Genomic DNA, 24,252 nt, shown 5'->3' on the forward strand with positions numbered 1-24,252 from the left:
CCTTTTTTAGGTCTGTAGGAATGGTTTGGGGGCAGTGCAAGGAGTTAGGGACAGGAATGAGGGAGAGTTAGAGGTCAGGGATAGTAAATGAAGAGCCAGGGGCAGGAACCAGTGTTTGAAGTCCAAGTTGGTGCACTGCGGTCAAAGGTCAGCAATCCTAGAAGTCAGGTTGGTAGGCAGTGAGGAAACGCAACGAATCCGGGTCAGAGATCCATATGGGTAGGAGTCAGCAGGGTTGGTAACCTCTCAAGTCAGAGGTCCATGCATGTCAATAAATCAAGGCCCGAAGGTCAAACTTGTGATCAGTGAGTCCTAGGATTGAGACCTGAAGGTTAAGGTCCTGTGATCAGCAAGTTCTGGGTTCAATACCCAGTGGCTGACTGAGTCTGAAGAGCAAAGTTAAAGATCAGTCCGCAGGTTGGCGAGTCCAGAGTTAAAACCCCGAAGGTCAAAGACCAAAGTTGGCAATTCCAAAGGTAGAGATCTGAAGGTTGTAACCCTTGGCTGGGCTTTTCTGGAGACCAGAGGCCTGATGTTTATGAGTCCGGACTAGAAATTGGAGGTTGGAGGCTGAAGTCTGAGTGTTTGGGGTGAAGAACCAAGGCCCAGAAGCAGCCTGTCCTGTCTATGTATGTGAGTGGGTAGGAGGGTTGGACAATGGGAAAGGGTATGTTTTGCTGCTGTTATTTTGTTTCGTTATTGATGTTGCTTGTGTTACTCTGTTGAACATCATGAGCATGTTATGTTGGAACCGAAATGTGTGCCCCAGCGTATCCGAAAGTGTGTTGGTTGTTAATGCAAATGACGCATTTGTGTTTCAATGTACATGTGATAAATAAACCTGAATCTGAATCTGAATTCCTGGCCCTCACTAGGTCCTGTTTCCATCATTCTCTTTACACTTACTGCAGCCCCTTTTCTCACGCTCCCTTTAAATTCAGGAGGAAGCATCTTTTCATTATCCATCCTCTCAAATCTCCTGATTCTTTAATGAGATCCTATTGTACACAATCTCCAACGAGTAAGATACACTGAACTCAAATCGCTCCTTTTAAGATTTACATTCTCATCAAGGCAAGCATAGCACTCCTTAAACTAGGAGATAAAAACTTTATGCTGGTGGTCTTACTAAAGTATTATTCAACTATAACAACACTACAACACACTTTTATCTACCCCTTTTGAAATACAGGGAAGGTTTTAATTATCCTTTCTAATTGCTTGATGTAACTTTTTTCTATTCATTCACAGGAAATAGGTATCAATTACTCTAACTGCATCCTTATAGGCCTCCTACATCACCAACAGCCATTCTTTTGGTGAAGGTATAACCACTGTGTATTAGTGAAAGGAATTCCATATTTCAAACACAATGGTGAAGAAGGAATGGTAATATATTTCCCAATCAGATAGGCATCTGACCTGGAAGGGAAGCTATAGGTAATGTGCCTGTATGCTTTATGCTCTGTTCTTCCTGGTGATACAGGTTACATATTTCAATTTTGTGTAACATTAAGCTATTTGAGTAACTGCTCTTGCATCCTGTTCCTGTAAATTTGGGATCAAGGGGGACCATATAAATGCTAATGTTTTTATCTATTTATTTTATTTAGCGATATAGTGCAGGGTAGGCCCTTTAGACCCATCAAGTTATGCCACCCCAGCCAAGTTGCTAGCTCAACACTCAACCCAGCACAGATGGAAAAGGTGCAAAGAGCCGGCCGGATTCGAACCCAGGACCACTCGCCTCAAAGTCCAGTGAGGATGCCACTACACCACCGGCTGGCTTTGATTAAGGTATGGTTGGTGAATTTTTTAATGGCATACAGATAAATGGGAAAGTAATTTCTGGGCAGGATACAATGAGACTGCGGAGAAATTCATAGGACGGAGAACTAGGAAAAAGGATACAATTTGAAAAATGAGATTGCCCATTTTAGGATAAAAAAATCAGAATTTTAAATAAGTAGTTGAGAAGCTCTGAGATCTAGAAGTATATGGATGTTCTAGTCAGAAATGACTAGTAGACAGGCATAGCAATTAGGAAAACTAACAGAATGTTCTTATCTATTGTGAGCAAAATTAAATACAAATCCAGAGAGTCCAAAAAATTCTTTGACTTCACAAGACTTGTTTTATTTTCTTTTTACTAATGCTGTCTGATCTGCGGAGTGTTTCAAATATTCTGCTTTTTTTCCCAACCTATGCATTTTTTTGATTTAGCAAAAGTTGGGAGCTGCTACTTCAAGATGCAGGGGGCCCGGTGCAACCAAATCCAAGGGGGTGGAGTGGTGGGGTGGGTAAGGGGTCCAGTTTAGTTCTTCTTATTTATGAAAGGCTATTATTGGACTAGATGTAAGAGTATAATGCATAATGAAGCAGTTCATTGACGACTGATAGGACAAATATATGGATGTCTAATGAGGAAAGGATAGACCTGCTAGGTGTGTAGCTACTGGAGATTAAAAGAGAATGAGGGAGGGAGAGAAGTAACTGACAGAAACATATCATGATACACTGAGGTTTTAAAACATTGATGTGGAATGATGTTTCTGCTTGTGAGAGATCCTAGAACTAGAAGTCACTGTTTAAAAGTGAACATCACCCATCTAAGACAGGCATTTTTTTTCCCTCACATCTTCTTATGAAATATGAGGTTATTTGGCCCAACAAGACTATTCCAGCTGATTCCACTTCATTACATCCTAATCTCGCCATCAACTTGGCTCCAATTCTTGTGCTATCCACCTACATGAGGGGCAATTTAAAGAAGCTAATTAATCTACCAGCATAATCTCTGGTAGATGGGTAGGATGAGTGACCGAGGTTCTACACAGAGTGGTCAGGGAGCTGAAATGAAATTTTTTTCTGACATCCTTCACATCCATGAAGAGTAAAAATCTTTATATTACGTCTCCGTCTAAGTGTGCAGCCATAGTAACTTATAATAAATAGAACAGTCAATGCAACATAGATGTGACTATCAGCTACTAGAACAGAAAAGGCTAAGAAAATTTTAGAAATTAATAGTATACTGTAGATTTGGAATGGAGCTCGCAACACAACCGCCATACACGGCGGCATCTTGTTTGCTAAGTTAAAAAGTAGGCCATCCAGGGTTGTGATCTTAGGATTGCTAGCCACGCAATGTACTGGTGAGGCAAAAGCTATACTTCTACTATACTTTATTGTCGCCAAACAATTGATACTAGAACGTACAGTCATCACAGCGATATTTGATTCTGCGCTTCCCACTCCCTGGATTACAAATCGATAGTAAATATTAAAATTTTGAATTAGAAATCATAAATAGAAAGTAGAAAAATGGAAAGTAAGGTAGTGCAAAAAGATCGAGAGGCAGGTCCAGATATTTGGAGGGTACGGCCCAGATCCGGGTCAGCATCTGTTCAGCAGTCTTATCACAGTTGGAAAGAAGCTGTTCCCAAATCTGGCCGTACGAGTCTTCAAGCTCCTGAGCCTTGTCCACGTAGGGAAGAGGGATGAAGAGTGTGTTGGCTGGGTGGGTCGTGTCCTTGATTATCCTGGCAGCACTGCTCCCACAGCGTGCGGTGTAAAGTGAGTCCAAGGACGGAAGATTGGTTTGTGTGATGTGCTGTGCCGTGTTCACGATCTTCAGCAGTTTCTTCCAGTCTTGGACAGGGCAACTTCCAGACCAGGTTGTGATGCACCCTAGAAGAATGCTTTCTACGGTGCATCTATAAAAATTAGTGAGGGTTTTAGGGGACAGTTCAAATTTCTTCAGTTTTCTCAGGAAGTAAAGGCACTGGTGGGCCTTCTTGGCAGTGAACTCTGCTTGGTTGGATCAAGTCAGGTCACTTGTGATATTGACCCCGAGGAACTTAAAGCTTTTGACCTGTTCCACTTGCGCACCAGCGATGTAAATTGGGTTGTGCGGTCCACTACTCCTTCTGAAGTCAACAACCAATTCCTTCGTCTTGCTGACATTGAGGGATAGGCTACTGTCTTCACACCATGCCACCAGGTCCTTAATTTCCTCTCTGTACTTAAACTCATCATTACCTGAGATACGGCCTACAATTGTTGTGTCATCAGCAAACTTATATATTGAGTTTGATGGAAACCTGGCTACCAATCATGGGTGTACAGTGAGTACAGCAGGGGGCTGAGTACGCAGCCTTGTGGGGCATCGGTGCTCAGAGTGATCGTAGAGGAGGGCTTGTCCCCTATTTTTACAGCCTGGATCCTATCTGTGAGGAAGTTGAAGATCCAGCTGCAGATCTGAGTGCTAAGGCCCAGGTTCCGGAGCTTAGGAATCAGTTCATTTGGAATGATGGTATTCAAGGCAGCGCTGTAGTCAATGAAAAGGAGCCTTACGTATGCGATTATACAGTTTAATACAGGTAAAGTGGGACCTCTACAATAAGGATTGTTTGCGCTTAAAATTGGAGGAGAACTAATATCCTAGCAGGAAGATGTGTTAATGCCGCATGGTGGGATTTAAATTAGAATTGCAGAGGGATAGAAACCAGAGTGCCAGAACAGTTAGTGGAGGGCTTGTGGAGGTAGATGCTGGTAAGACCTCAGACAAAGTTAGGAATCAAAAGATTGAGCATGGTCTGACTACCGTCCTGAACCGTGTGTATTTCAATGCAAGAAGTATTGTAGGAAAGGTGGATGATAGCGCTGAAGATGAGGTAGCTGGTTTACAGAGGCAGTGTGTAATGAGAAGAGGCTGTTCATAAGACAAAATTGCAGTCAACAGGATGAGTTGCAATGTAGGAGGTGGACAAAATCAAAAAGGGTGAATACAGGACTGAAGGTGTCATAGTTAAATGCATGCAGTATATGGAATAAGGTAGATGAAAGTAGCACTGTTTCAGATTGACATGTATGATGTTATAGGCATCACTGAACCATGGCCAACCCATCACAATTGGTGTTCAGTCACGAATGTGGCTATGGAGTTAAAGTTTGTTTGTTTTTTTTATTGGTTAATTGACAAACATAGGCCTTTCCAGCCCTTCGAGCCATGCTACCCAGCAACCCCCCCGGCCGCCAATTTAACCCTAGACTAATAATGGGACAACTTACAATGACCTATTAACCTACCAACCAGTAAGTCTTTGGACTGTGGGAAGAAACCAGAGCACCTGGAGGTAATGCACAGGGAGAACTTACAAACTCTTTACTGGCAGCAATAGGAATTCAAACTGGATCACCTCTACTGTAAAATGTTGTGCTAACTACTAGCTTCCTCCAAGATGCTGGAATTAGTACACCTGTTCTTCCGGCTAATTCTCAATCTCTTGGAGGCACCTTTGATAGTATGTTTCCAGGGATTTTATGTGCCTGCTGGATGTTGTCTATGACTTTGATAAGGTCCTGCATAAGAGGTTAGTGGGCAAAATTAGAGCACATGGTATTGGGGGTAGGGTACTGACATGGATAGAAAATTGGTTGGCAGGCAGGAAACAAAGAGTAGAGGATTAACAGGTTCTTTTCAGAATGGCAGGCAGTGACTAGTGGAGTACTGCAAGGCTCGGTGCTGGGACCACAGCTATTTACAATAAACATTAATGATGTAGATGAAGGGATTAAAAGTAACAATAGCAAATTTACAGATGACACAAAGCTGGGTGACAGTGTGAAATGTGAGGAGGATGTTATGAGAATACAGGGTGACTTGGACAGGTTGGGTGAATGGGCAGATGCAGTTTAATGGGGATAAATGTGAGGTTATCCACTTTGGTGGCAAGAACAGGAAAGCAGATTACTATCTGAATGGTGTCAAGTTAGGAAAAGGGGAAGTACGACAAGATCTGGGTGTCCTTGTTCATCAGTCACTGAACTTAAGCATATAGGTACAGCAGGCAGTGAAGAAAGCTAATGGCATGCTGGCCTTCATAACAAGGGGAGTTGAGTATAGGAGCAAAGAGGTCCTTCTGCAGTTGTACAAGGCCCTGGTGAGACCCCACCTGGAGTACTATGTGCAGGTTTGGTCTCCAAGTTTGAGGAAGGACACTCTTGCTATAGAGGGAGTGCAGCTGAGGTTCACTGAGTTAATTCCAGGGATGGCAGGAATGTCATATATTGAAAGATTAGAGCGACTGGGCTTGTATACACTGGAATTTAGAAGGATAAGAGGGGATCTGATTGAAACGTATAAGATTATTAAGGGATTGGACACGCTAGAGGCAGGAAACATGTTCCAGATGTTGGGGGAGTCCAGAACCAGAGGCCACAGTTTAAGAATAAGGGGTAGACCATTTAGAACGGAGTTGAGGAAAAACTTTTTCACACAGAGGGTTGTGCATCTGTGGAATGCTCTGCCTCAGAAGGCAGTGGAGGCCAATTGTCTGGATTCTTTCAAAAAAGAGTTAGGTAGGGCTCAAGATAGCAGAATCAAGGGATATGGGGAGAAGGCTGGAACAGGGTACTGATTGTGGATGATCAGCCATGATCACAGTGAATGGTGGTGCTGGCTTGAAGGGCTGAATGGCCTACTCCTGCACCAATTGTCTATTGACTCCACTCCATATAACAAAGAGGGGAGGACTATAGTTTTATAGACCAGAAGCTTAGTGTTGGTCCTGATATCTCAATCTTCAAAAACCCCCCTTTCTCAGCCTGGCAAAAGCTCCACTTGCACAGCCTATTCTGCAATTCATTTCAAGATCAATGCTGCCTCTTGAAGAAAGAAGGCTGCCAAGATATGGGAAATGATCAGTGTTCTCCAAAGGTATGTTGTCAACTTGGATGGTTAGAGGTTTAGGAGCTTGATCTGGAGTAGGTTGGTGCAGGACTTGGATTTTCTTGATGTTTAGATCAAGCTAACAAATAGATATTGAATCAAGGTAACAAGTGTAATGCCCAACTTGTTGGTTTAGCACAGGTAGAAAACCGGCCCTTGAATAGGGATAAGTAGTAATTAAGGGTTTAAGAGACAATGCTACACTGCAGACAGGCCTATGAGATAAATGGATTGAAAACAAAACCTAAAGAGATTTCCCAGAATTTAAGGAGGTTTGATTTATCATCAAACACTTAATAAACTTCTACAAATGCACTGTTGAAAGTACCCTAAAATCATGGTGTGGTATGGCAATTTGAATGCTTGTAATATAAGAAGCTGCAGAGTAGTGGAGTCTGTCCAATATATCACAGGCATGCTCCTCCCCACCACTGATAGTATCCAAGGAAATTCAAGAAGGCAACATCTATCAACAAAGAACTCCACCATCTAGGCCATGCCATCTTTTCTCAGCTACCATCAGCAGGAGGTACAGAAGCTCAAAGTCCCACCCACCAGGTTCAAGAACAGCTACATCCCTTTAACGATCTGATTCTTGAATCGACCAGCAAAACCCTCACCACTACAGTTGAGGAACTTTATGTACACTTTGAACACGTTGCACTGAAATGGACTTGATTCTGGTTCTAATTATGTTTTCTTGTAAAATAGTGTATAATTGATCTTTTTCTGTGAATGCTACTTAGATCATACAATATACATATGATATTCCTAAAAGTAAATCCTTCATTGTATCTGTGTATACATGTACTTGTGCATTTGACAATAAACTTGACTTTGAGCTTGAAAAGTTAAAATTTTCATTTCATCTTTAAGTGAGTGCAAAGCAGAAGGGGGAACAAACAACTTAAAGCACCAATTCTAAAACTTGAAGCATCATTCAAGTTCACAAAACAGGAGGTAATTATTTTGCCAGATATGTAATTAAATCCATCCAAATCAATCCTCTTTATCTTGCTCTTCCAAAAGCACAGTATTTTCATTTGCATTCATTACTTCTTCCCTTAAGGAATGTAGTATCTTTTGTCATGCCTACTGAAAAACATCTAGTTGAACAATGTCTATTCTGCTGTGGAGGGGGAGGGGGCAGACCACATTCAGAAGAACCACCAAATAGCAAGTTTAATAATTTAGCTTACAAAAATATACATGAATGACAAAGACTAATATGAAACAAAAGCACATTAGAAAATCCATGAATTCCTAAGATTTTTGTATACCTTCAACCAACCTACTTTACAGATAGTTAAGGCAAATAATTGAAAAGTTTATATTTCCTTCTTTGTTCCTGTGCTGTGCTTTGCTCTTCACTGCCAAGTAGTGCAAGATGCTGCTGGACTTTATAGTCGAAAGATTGAGATTGCTCCTCTCCTTTGCCATTTTTCTCCACTTCCCTTGTGCATCAAACCAAGTTCACAATCATATCGCTGATCTAGATTCTTTCGTTGGTCTTTCGCTAGATTGGTCTCCACCCAAGAGGGCACATGAATGAATCTTCAATGTAACTTCTAAATCTTCTAACAGGGCACTGCTTTCTCAGTACTGAGCTGTGTGACAGCCTGGTTTTTGAGTTCAAGTCTTTGTGTGAGCCTTGAATCCACAATTTTCAGAAACTGGTGCAAGTTCTCAACTATGGTATAATGAACATTACATCTGGACATTTTCAAATATTATTTAATAAAATTTAGTTTATAACATCCACATTTATCAATAAAAAAACAAATCAAAACAAGAAAAATCATTTCCACTTTAATGTAGATTTGACCTTTAAAACAAAACTGTACTTTGTATTTCATTATTTTTACCAGTTATTACTCAAGATGGTCCAGTCATACCACTTATGATTATGATTTATTTAAACAGCAATGTCACAAAAGTATGCATTTGGCATGCGAAGCAGGTGACTAAAACAAGCACTTATCCTAAACTGTTACCTCTTAAATTGTAGAAAATTTATCAGTTATATTAACAGGATTTGTGTTTATTAAACCCAAGTCATTCTTACATTTATCAAGCATTCAGTTACATACAAAGATCCTTCATACATGCTTCTAAAATATCAAACAAAATACAAACACATCTGTATTTTCATTTCATCAATTCTTAAGGAATTCACAAATCAGATTTAATGTGCTTTCCAACCATACACTTGGTGGTTCAATAAATACTCATTATCAAATTTTTGCAGAATGAAAATATTCCTGTATTAGTCCTTTCAATTACATGGCTCTAAGGTCAAAAAAGTAATAGCTTCTTGGATGAATAGATTTGATGTTATAAATCGTCTTTAGAGATAAAGTTATTTAGTCTATGACATTGTTTAAAGGGACAATTCATAGTTCTCATATTTTTTGACAAAGTCATTTCTGGTTCTTCTAAATACATGGCCAAGTTTAAGTAAACTTACTGCAGATGAAGTGCACCTTTTCCTGCAGCTTGCTTTGAGCTAGCATCTCTGACAACCGTATTTTACATTTTAAATAAAGACATTTATCATAACCATCACACTATTTTACATTACTTCACTCTTTCATTTTATATTAAGTCATAACATATTAAATCATCTTATAAATTACCTCCATTCACTGCTTTTAAACCTTTACTTACACAAGCGTCCTGCTGGATGCACTGCAGAATGTGTTTAGCAGGGATGAGGAAATCAATAAGGTAGCACAATCCATCACCACAATATGTTTTCTCCACTACATCAAAAACCTGACAGAGAACAGTGGATGCTGTGGCCTCCAAGTGGGGATAGAGTGTTGACAGAGTATTCCGAATACACGTATCCAAGGACTCAGAATCCTGCCAAAATAAGAGCATAATTATTCAGGAACAATGAAAATAAATAGACTTCTCCCTTGAAACTTCAACAAAATGGGATTCACATCAACCCTCAAGTATTCTTACAAGTTAACTAATTTCTATGAAGAACATAATGACGAATCCTACCTCTTTGACTCAGGAATACAGATGTGATCAATGGCCATTTTATTGTATCCTATGAACAAAACACGTTGAACAAACTATACAAACAAAATGTGCACAAGGTATCATTCATAAATAGATTTTGCATTTCAATTTGTTGCTATCTAAATATAATTTTTTGATAAAGGTTTAACTATGATCTTCTTATATTGTTATTTCTTACATCATGCATTCACGTTACAACATTTACAATGACAGAGACTGCTCTACCACTAATAAATCATTGGGTTTTTTTTTAATAGAAAGTTAAAGATTTCTGCTTTTATCTGACTATATTGAGAAATAGTATTTGTTCCATCATATGCCCATGGCAAAAAGAGTTGCTGTAAATTCTGAAGTAATGATTAAAAAGAATTCTATTTTTGCTATGCAGCTTAATAAACGATGGAACTCCGGAAATGCTGCACATTGCACCAATAAATATGTAAAATATCTACCAGAATTCATATCTGAGACATTGTATTCTATCCATTGTATAGAATGGATGACAACACCCTCAATGTTTGCAGACTGGCAGGTAGAACTGCTCAAATGCTTGCATCAAATCTAGTAAGGAAACAATGAGGTAGCTTAAAAAGCTTCTGTTCATTAACTAAACTTCAAGGAAGAGGTATTAATATGATGGTAATTGTTTTGAATGAAACATAATCCTCTTATTTCACCTCAAGTACATCATGCTTTATCAGCAGAAAGAGCAGCATAATTCAGAGCTAAAATTATTCACGTATAGAAGTCAGTCAGGTTTTTTTTCTCTTTATTTATTCATGGGATGTGGACATCGCTATCCATGCCTGCATTTATGTCCATCTCATTCTCTCCCTGAACTAAACAAATAGTTAAAAGTAAACTTATCAACAGGTCTAGAGCAGTGATTCCAAACAAGCGCAGTTATTTGTCCCAAGGGGGTATGAGCAGAAATAGAAGTTGTCGGTGGGGTGGGAGCAGTAAGCAGCACCCTAACTTAAGGCATGAGACTTGACCAACAATTAGTAGAACAGGCATTTTCTAAAACAAAAGAATGAGGCACTGGAACACAGGAAGAACCATAGCTCTGCAGGCAGTGAGCACTTGTCTTCACAGCACATCTGAAACTCAGCAATTTCATCCAACTGTATCAACCAAAAAGACATTAATGGGGATGCATAAATTAGCAACCAGTGTGCCCAACAATTCCCTTTAACTTGCAGTACAGAACAAGTTCATGCAATTTAACAGCTGGTTAGTCAAGTACACCCTCTCAACTTTCTCTACAGATCAACGGAAAACAGGTCACGCAACAATATAGCGCTGGTTGGAACCAAGTTGTAAAAGGGAACCAATCATTGGAACTGCCAACCCTGATGATTCCTCTTGAGGTGTTAAAAGTGACCCCTTGGCTTCATACCTGCAGTCAAGAACTATTTTTGGGGATTATGAGACTTCCTTGACTGGTCAATTGCACTAACTGGGGTGGTATCAAGGTAGCTTGCCGAACACTAGCTCTATCCCGACTAACATTCAGATTCCAATCTGGACCCTTTTAACAATTTTCGCTATTGTGATCGTTTTTATCTTCGCCTTGCCGCACCTCTGCATGCTGCTACCATCGTTCCATCTGTGTCAAGTTGCTGCTGTCATCAACATCCAATAGTCATTCCCAGTTTGTGTTAATTTTTCATTTTAATTTAGTCCCATTAATGATGGATAAATACTTACGGCGCAATCTTTGAGGGTGAGGCCTTGAATTCTAATCCTGCTAAGAAACAGAAACTACAGGAAATGCATCAATATTATGTTTATATACCTGGAGTATGGTTTTATTCCATCCCGTTAGATCAGTAATGTCCCATGCGTCTTATTTGTAATACTATATCTTCTAATGAAGCCATGAAACCATCAAGATTGCAGGAACACTTCCGTAAAAGACACCCCGAAAAGGCTACTTATGGCATTACTCAGTTCCAGAAGATGAAAGCAGCATTTGAAAAATGTTGTCCACTCGAATCATTTGGCAAGAAAGCTAAAAATGACCTCGATAGTGGTCTCATTGCTTCTTATAACATTTCCAAAATGATAGAAAAGTGTGGAAAATCTCATACCCTTGGTGAAAGATTAATAATGCCTGCTGTATCAGAAGTGCTCACCACTGTTCTCAAAATGGATACCAGTATTTTAAAATCAATTCCTCTGAGTAACAACTCTCAAGTTCATCATATTGACAAAATGAACAAAGACATTGAGTATCAACTATTCACACAGCTACAAAAAACAGAATTTGGGATATAACTGGATGACTCCACTGTGTGAGACAACAGGACATTGCTGATGGCATATGTACTGTTTATCAGAAATGAAAAAATTTATGAAGAGATTCTTTTGTAAAAAGATAAAAATAAATAACAATGAAAAATCAATCAATGAACTCAAAATGTATATTGAGGATAAAAGTATTCCAATTAGGAACATGATTTCTTGTGCAACAGATGGAGCACTATATATGATAGGTCACCATGCTGGTTTAGTGGCAATTATGAAAGAAGAAATTCCAAGTTTGCAATCCATTGTGTAATTCATCACCAACATCTCGCAGCCAAATACTTCAGCCAGTGACTTTTTTCAAGCATGACTCTTATGATATCTGCCATCAACAAAATTAAAGCTCATCTATTAAATAGCAGAATATTTCATCAGTTTTGCCAAGATCACGATGAAGAGTTTGAACACTTGCTTCTTCACACTGAAGTGCACTGGCTGACAAAAGGCTACCTCTTAAAGCTTTTCTTTGATCTTTTTGTCACTGTGGTTAAATTATTGCTCAAAGTCGACAAGAACTTGGGAAACAAGATGGAACTATGTGGAGATGCGGCATACCTTGCCAATCTGTATGACAAAATGAACATTCTAAATATGAAACTGCTGGGTAACAATTTCAATTTAAACTAGGCAAAACATGCAGTGTCCACTTTTATCAAAAAATTGAAAATACAGAAGACAACATTGGGAGATGAATGTTCTCAGTTCCCTGTATGGAAAGTATGGCACTCTCTTTCATAGATAGTGATTTGCAAGAATACTACTTACACCCGCAGTCACTGAAGAAGGATTTTCAAAATCAATTCAAGGATTTGAACGACCTGGAAATTCCAGACTGGGTAATTAACCCATTTCATTGCTAAGAGGAAGAATGTGAAGAAGCCAAAATGCTTTTCAAAAATGTCGGCTTTTGTGATACCTGGTTACACTGTCATATGAAGCTTCCTGATCTTTGGAAAAGAGCCAAACTGCTCTTCAATGCATTTCCACCCTCCTACCTTGTCGAAACAGGCTTCAGTGCAGTGAACCACATACACACAAAAAACACTTGGACATTGTTATGTGTGGGGGCTTAAGGCTTTTGCTGTCACAACTTGAACCAGATATTTCAACTCTTGCTAAAAACCATCATGCTCAAGGATCACATTGATATTGAAGCTGCTGTACAGCATACAGGGACTGTGTAAGCTAGGTTTAAAGACAAATAAAAGTTTAAAGCAGAATCATTTTTCTCATGTCAGCATACGGTAGACATGTTTTTACACTATGGGGCACTGGAAAGTATATTGTGCCTAAGAGAGGTGCTGGCAAGTATAAAAGTGCTTTGATGAGGGGGGGGGTTGGGCGATGGGCAACCTGTAAGTTGGGAACCACTGATCTGGAGTCACAAGAGCCTAGACTGCACAATGACCAAAGGTTTACATCCCTAAATATATTTGTGCACTATTTGGAAATCCACTGTTGTGAAACACTTCTGTTTTTGACAACTGCCACTTGTGTCTTGCTCGCAATCCAATGAAGGCTGTACTGATCACATGTTGCATGAGCAAATTAAATTGCCTCTCACTCGTATTAAGTAATAATAATTAAAATGATTTTTACTGTACTGGATATGCCGATGTAGTTGAAGAGTTACAAGCAGGGCTTGAAATAAATTCTTCTCTTATATTTACTTTTACATTGAAGTTATTATCTTGTCATTCTATAATAGTAATACTATGCAGAACTATTTTCTCCAAGGATGATTTTATGTATTTTGTATTAGGGGCTGAAAGCAGAGATTGTCATGTAAAATATTTGTTTTAATTGTGAAGTCACTGGTGTATCCTGGCAATTTACTATACAATAATTGCTAATGCAGTCCATAGATCACATTCACACCTCAGATTCTGGAGCAATGGAGAGATGTTTATCAGATTCTGTAAGCTGTACAGACATAAGTAAACTAGACAGTCACTGTGCTTGACTATTTAATCATTACAAAATTTGTGCTTAATGCCAGCAACAGAACATCATGACTGAATTCATTTGCTTCTGATATGATGTCCCTAATCTCAACAGAACTTGGATTTGTGTCCTTTATAGTTACGTAAACTGAAAGTACAAAGTTGACCGTCCTTTGTTGAATTCTTCTTTCTACAGTATAAATGAATTTAATTTATTCCACTGTCTTTGATTTGACCTGATTGTCTTACATTTGGTATGCATGAAGAATTTACTCCTTTCAACTGAATTGTTTAGCATGGGAGAGGCTTTGCAGAAATAAGAGTTGCTTTCTTCTGCTCAATCCAGGTTACTCGGAAAACTGAATCAAAGAAAAGGCTGTGGGGAGCAACAGAGTATTAGCTATTGATTTTTACTGAAAGAAAACATTTTTGCCTACCCTTGCAATATTTCTGAAAAAGCCATTAAATTGTCTCTTCAGTGAGGAACTTGAGTGATACTGATGTTGGTTGACAACACACTTCTTTCAATATAACTCAGTTACCAGCCATCAGTCTGTACATAAATTTCCTTCACTGTGTATTGCCTAGACTATTCGCACTGTAACTCTGAAAAATATTTATAATGCAGAAATTACATATATAATGTAATCCTTCCACTTGCCTCAAATTGCAAGTGTGGTACATGCTTCAGTGTTTAACCATGTATGACCATTATTAAAGTTATAATTTTATCACAAACCCTTTTTATTGGTAAAGTTCAAGTTTTTTTCATTTTCTTGAGGATTCTTCCTTTTGTGTTGTGAAAAGCAATCTAAAGCCCATATTTTGTTGATTTGTACTGGCAAAGTTTCTGTGCAAAGCTTAATTAAACTAATATAGCATGATATCTTGTTAAAATACTGTGGATTCCGGTTAATTGGGGCACATCGGGACCAGTACATTTTGGCCCAATTAAGTGGGTACCCCAATTAGCCAAAGTTTCATTGAAATAGTTAAAAAGGTATAAGAGAAAATACAAACCACTGTTTAACTGAGTAACAAATTATGTATTTAAACAACAGGAATTCTGCAGATGCTGGAAATTCAAGCAACACACATCAAAGTTGCTGGTTAACGCAGCAGGCCAGGCAGCATCTCTAGGAAGAGGTACAGTCGACGTTTCAGGCCGAGACCCTTCGTCAGGACTAACTTATGTATTTAAATGAAATACAAAACAAATTAGAACACTATTAATATTACTAGTGGTTGTCCACTGACCATGGTAGGAAATCTGTGCAAGAGAGTTTTTAAATGGAAAAGCCATTGCACTGAGGAGTTCTACTCTCTCAACCTCAGAAGTCCAGGTCCAGTGGTACGAGTAGGTGTCGCAACTGGAGCCTTCCCTGGTTGCAGTGGTTGACCATGACCTCTGCGTCTCACCATGCTCTTTACTTTCCAGGTAGCATTGCAGTACTGCCTTCCTGAAGTTTGGATCTCACTGTCGATCTCGTCTGCCCAGACCACCAGGGCTGACTTCACATGCTAGCACAGGCATGTCCCTATCTCACCGGGGTATGAGACCCGTTGGCAACCCTCACCTGGTTTAGCCCACCTGTCGGCTCTTTAAGAAGGGAGGGAAGCAGAAAAAAAGGAAATGATAGGCCAATTGGCTTGACCTCAGTAGTTGGGAAGATGTTGGAGTGGATTGTTAAAGATTGGGTTTCAGGGTACTTGGAAACACATGATAAAATAGGCCAAAGTCAGCATGGTTTCCTTCAGGAAAATCTTACCTGAGAATTCTGTTGCAATTCTTTGAGGAAGTGAAAAGCAGGATAGACAAAGGAGAATGGTAGATGTTGTGTACTTGGAATTTCAGAAGGCCTTTGACATGAGGCTGCTTAAGAGCTGATAGTATTACAAGAAAGATACTAGCATGGGTAGAGCACTGGCAGATTGGCAGGAGGCAAAGAGTGAGAATGAAGGGAGCTTTTCTGATTGGCTGCTAGTGACTGGTGGTGTTCTACAGGGGTCAATGTTGGGACTGCTTTTTAGACTATATGTCAATGATCTGGATGACAGAATTCGTGGCTTTCTGGCCAAGTTTGCAGACCATACAAAACTAGGTGGAGGGGGCAAGTAGTGTTGAGGAAGCAGGGAGGCTGCAAAAGGACTTAAGACTGATTAGGAGAATGGGCAAAGAAGTGGCAGATAGAATACACTGTCAGGAAGTGTATGGCCATGCACTTTGTTAGAAAGAATAAAAGCACAGACTATTTTCAAAACAGAGAAAATTCATAAATCAGAGGTGGAAAGGGACTTGGGAGTCCTTGAGCAGGGCTCCCTAAAGGTTAACTTGCAGGTTGACTTGGTGGTGAGGAAGGCATATGCAAAATTGGCATTCACTTTAAGAGGACTAGAATAAAAAAGCAAGGATATAAAGCTGTATAAGGCATTGGTGAAGCTTCACTTGGAGTATTGTGGGAAGTTTTGGGCCCCTTGATCTAAGAAAGGATGTGCTGATATTGGAGAGGGTTCAAAAGAAGTTCACGAAAATGATTCTGGGAATGAAAGACTTATTATATCAGGGGCTCTATCAGGATAGGGGGACGTCGATTTAGAACAAGGAAATTCTTTAGACAGAGAGTGGTGACTGTGAAATTCACTGCCACAGGGTGCTGTGGAGGTCAGGCCACTGTGAATATTTAAGGTTCTTGATTAGTCAGGGATTGAAAAGCTGTGGGGAGAAGGCAGGAGAATGCGTTGAGAGGGAAATAGATTAACTAAGATCAAATGACAGAGCAGACTTGATGGACTAAACGGCCTAATTCTGCTCCTATGTCTTATGGTCTTATCCTTCCTTAGATATGGGGCCTAAAAGTTCTGGTCAAGATGGCACCTACATACTTCGCTCTCACAATCAACATATTTGGGATAGACCACAAAACTATTTATTTCCCTTCTTTTACATCTATTTTTCATCTTGAATATGTTTCTGGAACTGTTCAAGCCTGTGATTTGCAGTTTGGAGATCGTTTGGGTGATCCAGTGCTTTGCTGTCTCCGAGAGGATTCCAGGAGGGAATGAGTTCAAGCCTCCCGGTAAGGAGGCTGCAGGGGGTGCAAGCAAATGTTCAACTCCATTTTGCTGATTAAAGCTTCCATTTTTCGCCGATTAAAACGACAAGGAGGACTGAAACATCAAGGTGAATCTGGAAGGTGTGCGCTGGTTGGCTGCCTTCTGATCGCCCCGCTACCAGAGAGGGGAACCTGTGTGGCCTGCCACTATGCCCAGAGGAATTACTGAGATTTTCTGTTTTTTGGGCATAGATATAAATATGAATATGGGTTTGGACTATGGACTTTTTTCAGTCTTACAGTTTTTTTATATTCTGTGTTTTTGTTCTTCCATTCTTTCTTGTTTTTTGTGCAGGTGAAGGGGATTTGGAAGTCGATGTTTTTGTTACGTAGTTTCTTTGTTTGGGTAGAGGGGGATTAGGTTGTCAATGTTCTTTCCACGTTTCGTACGGAGGGGGGTTTGAAGTGTGATGTTTGCATTACCGTTTTTTTTCTTGGTTTCGAGGCTATCAGGAGAAAAAGAACCACAAAATTGTATAGTTTCATAATAAATGAACCTTTGAATCCTATAAAACTTGCCACGATATTCCAAATGTGGTCTGGCCGATACCTTATAACGCCTCAGCATTTCAGCCTTGCTTTTGAGATCCCAGTCCTCTAGAAATGAATGTTAATAATTTATTTGCCTTTCTTACTATCAACTCAACTTGCAAGTTAGTAACTTGAATGAGGAAGTGGAATGTGGGTTAGAAGTTTGTATGCCACACAATAGTCGGTGGTGGTGCGGATAGTACAGAAGGTTGTCATTGGTTACATCAGAACATTGATAGGATGCAGAGCTGAGCTGAGAAGTGGCAGGTGAGTCCGTAAAAGTGTGAAGTGATTCACTTTGGAAGGTCAAACCTGAAGGCAGAATACAGGGTTAATGGCAGGATTTTTAACAGTATGGAGGAACAGAGATCTTGAGGTTCGCATCTATAGATTCCTCAAAGTTGCAGTGAAATTGATAGGATGATTAAAAAGGCATATGGTGTGTTGGTCCTTATTAGTCAAAGGACTGAGTTTAGGAGCCACAAGATAATGATGCAGCTCTATGAAACTCTGGTTAGACCACATTTGGTATACTGTGTTCATTTCTGGTTGCCTCATGATAGGATGGATGTGGCAGCTTTATAGAAGGTGCAGAGGAGATTTAGTAGGGTGCTGCCTGGATCAGACAGCATGTCTTATGAGGACAGGATGAGTGAGCCAGAGCCTTTTCCTTCGGACAAGAGGATAAGAGATGACTTGATAGAGGTGCACAAAATGATAACAGGCATAGATAGACTGGCCAGGGCTGAAATAGATAATACAAGGGGGCATAATTTTGTGATTGGAGGAACATATAGAGGAATTTCAGAGGTAGGTAGTATGTGCAATGTACTGCTAGGGGTGGTGGTAGAGACAGATACATTACCGACATTTAAGAGGCTCTTAGGCACATGGATGAAAGAAAAATGGAGGGCCGTGTGGGAGGAAAGGGATGGGGGTTAAAGGAATGGCACAACATCATGGGCTGAAGGGCCTATATTAAGCTGTACTGTTCTGTGTTCAATGTATCAATACCCTGACATAGCAGTTGGTTTTAGTGGTACTTGGGTCATTAATAAATCTGCAAAATATAGTCTTCTTCTATTCATGTAATTGTACACTCACAGATAAACTACATGCTTTCATGTAAGATCCAGCTACTTGAGTAGAATGGGCCAAGCTAAATGTACTGTGAACTATTGCCAATATTGGAAACATTTGTAATAAAGCAACTACAAGTAATAAAATAAAAATTTAAGGACCCTGAACCTTGAACATAGTAGAATCAAGGAAAAGTTGGGAAAGTATGAAGAGTCACATGCTATTTTCTTAAAATAATTTCTGACAGTGTTATCTTGATGGATAACCGGTAACTGAAAGAATAACTTGTTTTAGCAACTAAAATATAGAATATCAATACCACAGATACATTTGTTTGTATCATGCAAGGTGCATTGTTATACTACGTTCGACTTGTAAACTTTGCTTCATTATCTCACATTTTAGCAACAATTAGGCGGTTCAAGGTGAATTTCTGCTACCTGGAGGGATCACCTGTAAGAATAAAGGGGGCAGTAAATCTAGTATCAGCTAGGGTACGAAATCCAGACAAACAAAATTCTTTCCATACAGCTGTTGGTAAGATAAATTCTGTCTCACCAGCAGTACACATCTGTCATGTACAGGTGGGAAGGTGTACCCGGGTGTCCAAATATTGGTTCCAGATCCCATAAGTCTTTGCATTAAGTCAAACAAGGACAAGGAAAGATTCTCCAGATTACCAAATACTTTCTCAACTGAGAAATCAGTAATCCTGTAAAATAAATCATTATTAATAACAAAATATTACTAGAGAAATTAATGACCAGTAAACTGACAAAATTCAAGGACATGGTTATGGACATTCTAGACTTTTGCAAAAGGTAATTGTAGTGACACAGAATGCTCTGACCAAAATTCTATCAAATCAAGAATGGTTCCTTCAGGTTAAATAACACAAACGGCCCAACTATTTAAGGAAGAATAAAGTCTGTCATCAGCAGAGAAAATGGTGGAATCCGTTATAAAGGATGTGATATGAAGAACTTAGGAAATAATAGAATTGAACTGAGTCAATGTGAAAGGAAAATCATGTTTGACTCATCAAGGCAGAAATTGATAGATTCTTAATTGGAAACTGGGTTAAGGATTACGGGGAAAGGGGAAAATAATGAGGTTGAAAAAACAGCCATGATTGAATGGTGGAACAGACTCAATGGGTAAAAAGACTGAATTCTGCTCCTATACTTTATCTTATCTGCTGAAACTGTAATCTGTAGAATAGGTAAGGGAGAACCAGTGGATAGAATGTATTTTGATTCACAGAAGGCTTTTTATTTTGTCCCCATAGGTTAATAAGCAAACATAAGGAAATGCGAAAAATATACTCAAGTGAGAATTGGTTAACAAAAAGGAAGAGCAGTAATAGATTGGCTGAGGGAACCAAATGCAAAATGCCCAAGTTGCTGAATACATGAAACTACATGAGTTTACGAGTAGTGAAGAGAATGCAAAAAGATGAGACATAGACAAGCTAAGATTATAGGCCAGGACATGGCTGGTGGAATATAGTGTGTAAAAATGTGAAGTCATCCACTTCAGAGAAACAAAAAGAAATTCTGGGCAATTTCTCAAATGGTCAAGATTAGGAAATGTTCACAGGCAAAAGGACTTTGACATCCTTGCACATAAGTCACTGAAAGCTAAACAGCAGATGCAGACACAATTAATAAAAGTGACCCCTTGGCCTTTATCCAGGGTTTGAGCACTGCAATAAGAATGTTTTTCTCTAATTACATAAGGTTTTGGTGAGAATACACCTGAAGTATTGTGTGCAACTTTGATTTCTTTTCTTTGGTGTACATTTTTGCTAAATGATCACAAAAAAATCATTAGTGTGGCATCTAGAATGGCATGCCTCTTTTTATAGGTAAATATTAAGTAAACTAGGCTCCTTTACTCTAGAGCTTATAAGAATAAGACCAAATACAAACCACATATAATTCTTAGAAGGATCAACACATCCCTGTAGAGGTCTTCTCCCTTTCTTTCCAATCAAGATGAAGGGTCTCGGCCCAAATCATTGAGTTTATTCCCCTCCATAGATGTTGCCTGATTTGTTGAGTTCCTCCAGCATTTTGATGTGCTGCTCAAGATTCCCACCATCTGCAGAATCTCTTGCATTTGTAAACAAACTTGATCTCACTCTCACCAAAAACTATCAGGAACAGATTTAAGTGTTTACAATGTCACAGGCTGGAATGAACAAATATAGACCTTTTAGAGAAAAGTCCCACTTTCACATTGAATACACCATCTATATAAAATAGAGTATGTTCAGAATGAATCTAGCAGCTCAAAATTTTACAACCATGGAGTCATTACAGACCATTGGAAACATAACTGTATTCCACAATTTGTAATTTTCTGCCCTGACACATCCTTTATTCAGGCCATGGGGTCAAGTCTGCTTTTAATGCAGTAGAGTGTGCCAGGGCAGCATCAAGAATACCAGAAACAAGGTTCTAAAATGTCAAATGCAACTCTAAATAACAAAAACAACATGTAATCCAATAATCAGATCCAAGGCCTGCAGTCTAGCACATCCATTCTGGAATGGCAATGTACTAATGAACAAATAATGGCAAGTGACAGTTTTAACATCATCCCTATCTTCTAAGATGAAAGGGCTCAGCCCATGAATTACAAAGAAAAGTCAGAACGATTTACAACCATGTACCCATAAAATTCAGTGTTTATTGTTACGTACCCCGTAACTGGGTTGCCAAACCAGCAGAAATGGATTACTCAGTTGGAGTCTGGATTACTAGAACTAAGAAAGTTTTATTAAAGAAACAAGCAACACAGTACTCTAATCAAAAGGATAATAAATGCAACAGTTCAGCAATGATAAACACACATGTACACAGAATTAAGATAACAGGATCGATCAAGCTCTATCGTTGTCTAGGGGTAAATGACCAGTTTCAAAGTGATGCAAAGTTCAGTTCAATTTAGTTTAGTTCAGTTCGCAGTAATCGCTGGCGTGGGAGATGGACAGTGGGGGGAAGGAGAGAGAGAGCAAAATGAATGAATATTCAAACGGCTTCCACACAGACCTTCGATATTCTTCGCAGTCAGCTTTCGTGCGAGCCCTTTGTGATGTCATCTGAGGTCACCGACCGTGACCCCTCCGTTTCCAGATACGATCATTTCTCTGCGGTGAACCTGGCACCCAGGCAAGGGTGGACACATACCAGGTTCCCGCCGATCGTGCCTTTCCACCCTGTGCGTCTATGGCTTGATCCCGCGACCAGCCGCCCAAAACTTCCCACCGACTTGTGGGAGACGCACCGCTTCCAGGGTCTCGTTACCTCGGGGTGTCGTGTGTGTCTGCCTTAGCGAACCTGTCCCTTTTTATCCCCCTGCTGGGGTATCACCTGTCCATCACTTCAAACAGTTCAGGGTTCAAAGGGGGAGCTGATCTTGACAGCTCTCCTTCCGTTAAACTCTCCCGTCCCTTCAATAACATCTCCAAATGCTGCTCCATTGTTTTCCTTATCTCTCTTTCTCCTGAAGACAAGTGGCAGACCAACTGCTGATCCCACTGGTGCCAGCACAGGACAGCTAACATCTTAATCTATGTGTATTCTCGTCACACTTCCCACCTTTAAGGATTTTTACTGGGGTAAAAATTACAAACATGAATACATTATTTGATACACACAAATACACACCTTTATCAGCCATTTGGCTAATACAGCGAATTTGAAGTTGTCAACATCTGACAGACAGTCAGCCATCACATTTTCTGTTCCTTTTATATGTGTTATTAATAATCCCTTAGACCAGGCTCTAACTTAGCAAACTTCATAGTGGCCAAGAACACTGATGAATTGCGATCAATGTAACCTCTCATTGGGTTTCGTCCCGGACCACAATAACAAGGGTCGTCCCATTCCGACTTAGTTTTCTCTTGCAAGGGCTTAGTAGGAGGGGGAGGGGTAGTAACCGCAGAGTTATTGCAAAACTTCCTACAGTACCCCACCATCTCCAAGAGCCTTCTGAGGGCCCTCTTGTCTGTCAGGGTTCGGATGTCAGAGATAGCCCGCACTTTAGCTTGCATCGTTGCCAGCTGCCCCTGTGTCACCACAATTCCCAGGTAAGTGATCTTCATGTGGCCGAACTCATTTTTTTCAAGGTTCACTATCAAGCTGTCTTCAGACAGCTGTATTACATCGCCAATACACACCTCTGTGTTCGTCAGCCCTTTCGTCACTGAATTACTCATTCTATAGGACTGTGGCTCGCTAGGCTGGCCTAACGTAACAAACACCACCCAACGTCCCAGTTCTTTGCATCGCCTCGGGACAATCAAACACACGTGTGCCAGTCGTTTAATTACTTCTTCTAAAGAGTCACTTTGTTCAGGGATTAAGGGAGAGACCTTATCAGCAGAGCTGGCCAAAACAATAGCCTTCTCCCATCTGGTCGATACCATACTCATCTTTTCAAAATGTTTTTTTTCTCTTATCAGGGGGACCCTAGCTTCATTGATTTCCGCGCTAACACCGACTAGGTTTGTTAGCATATCAAAAGCCTGTGACCGTCTCAGTTCGCGTCGGCCATAATCAATAACATCCTTCCTCCGGTGCAGCCGGTAAACCTCTTTCATGATTCCACCAACTGTTTCCTCCAGCACCGCAAAATGTCCACCGGGGGGTACCTTGTGGGCCAGGTTAAAAATCTCATCCCCATAACTCTTTTGCACCACCCCCCATTCCTCATCTGCGGGTATGGAACTTGGTCTCCCTTTCTTCCTTAGCACTTCCTCCTCCACACAATAGCCTACTGGTTCCCTTGTTAATTCTGCATCAGAGAGAGCTGTCTCTGCCAAAACCATCAGCCCCTCGTCTCGCTCCTGCGCCTGTACAAATTCTTTCCTGGCTAATGCTAAGTCTGTCTCAGCTCCCTCACTACCTCTTGTTTCACTACACTCCTTCTTTTCACTTTCTACCCCCTTCTCGTACAAGGCTGGCAGAAACGTCTCAGCTAAATTTACTTCCGCAGTCCCGTGATGAACCTGTGAGTCCATGGGCGGGGCCTCAACGCTGGCAGGCTGACCTGTCAATCTCACGGCTGGGAACACGATTCCTCCGGCGAGGTCATTACCGAGCAAGACTTCCACGCCTTTCATCGGTACTTCGGGCCTGACCCCGATCGTGACTAGTCCAGAGACCAGGTTGCTTTGTAAGTGTATCTGGTGCAAAAGGACTGACTCTGTCCCTTCCCCAATACCTTTGACCTTGACCTCCCCCTCCCCAGTCTGGGTCTCTGAGCTAAACTCTAATACACTCCTCAGTATCAGTGACTGACACGCTCCCGTGTCTCTCCAGATCCACACTGGAACTGGTTTTAATCCCTCCTTCACTGACACCAATCTGCCGAGATAAACCTCTCACGCCCTTCCTGAACTTTGGCAGACCTGTCCTCTCCTAGCGGTTCGTTTACCAGCTCGATACAGCCAGTCAAAATCGCCACTTTTCCTTTTCCCGTCTCCTTCTTTGGGGCA

Source organism: Mobula birostris, chromosome 6 (assembly GCF_030028105.1).
Source record: "Mobula birostris isolate sMobBir1 chromosome 6, sMobBir1.hap1, whole genome shotgun sequence".
Taxonomy (NCBI): domain Eukaryota; kingdom Metazoa; phylum Chordata; class Chondrichthyes; order Myliobatiformes; family Myliobatidae; genus Mobula; species Mobula birostris.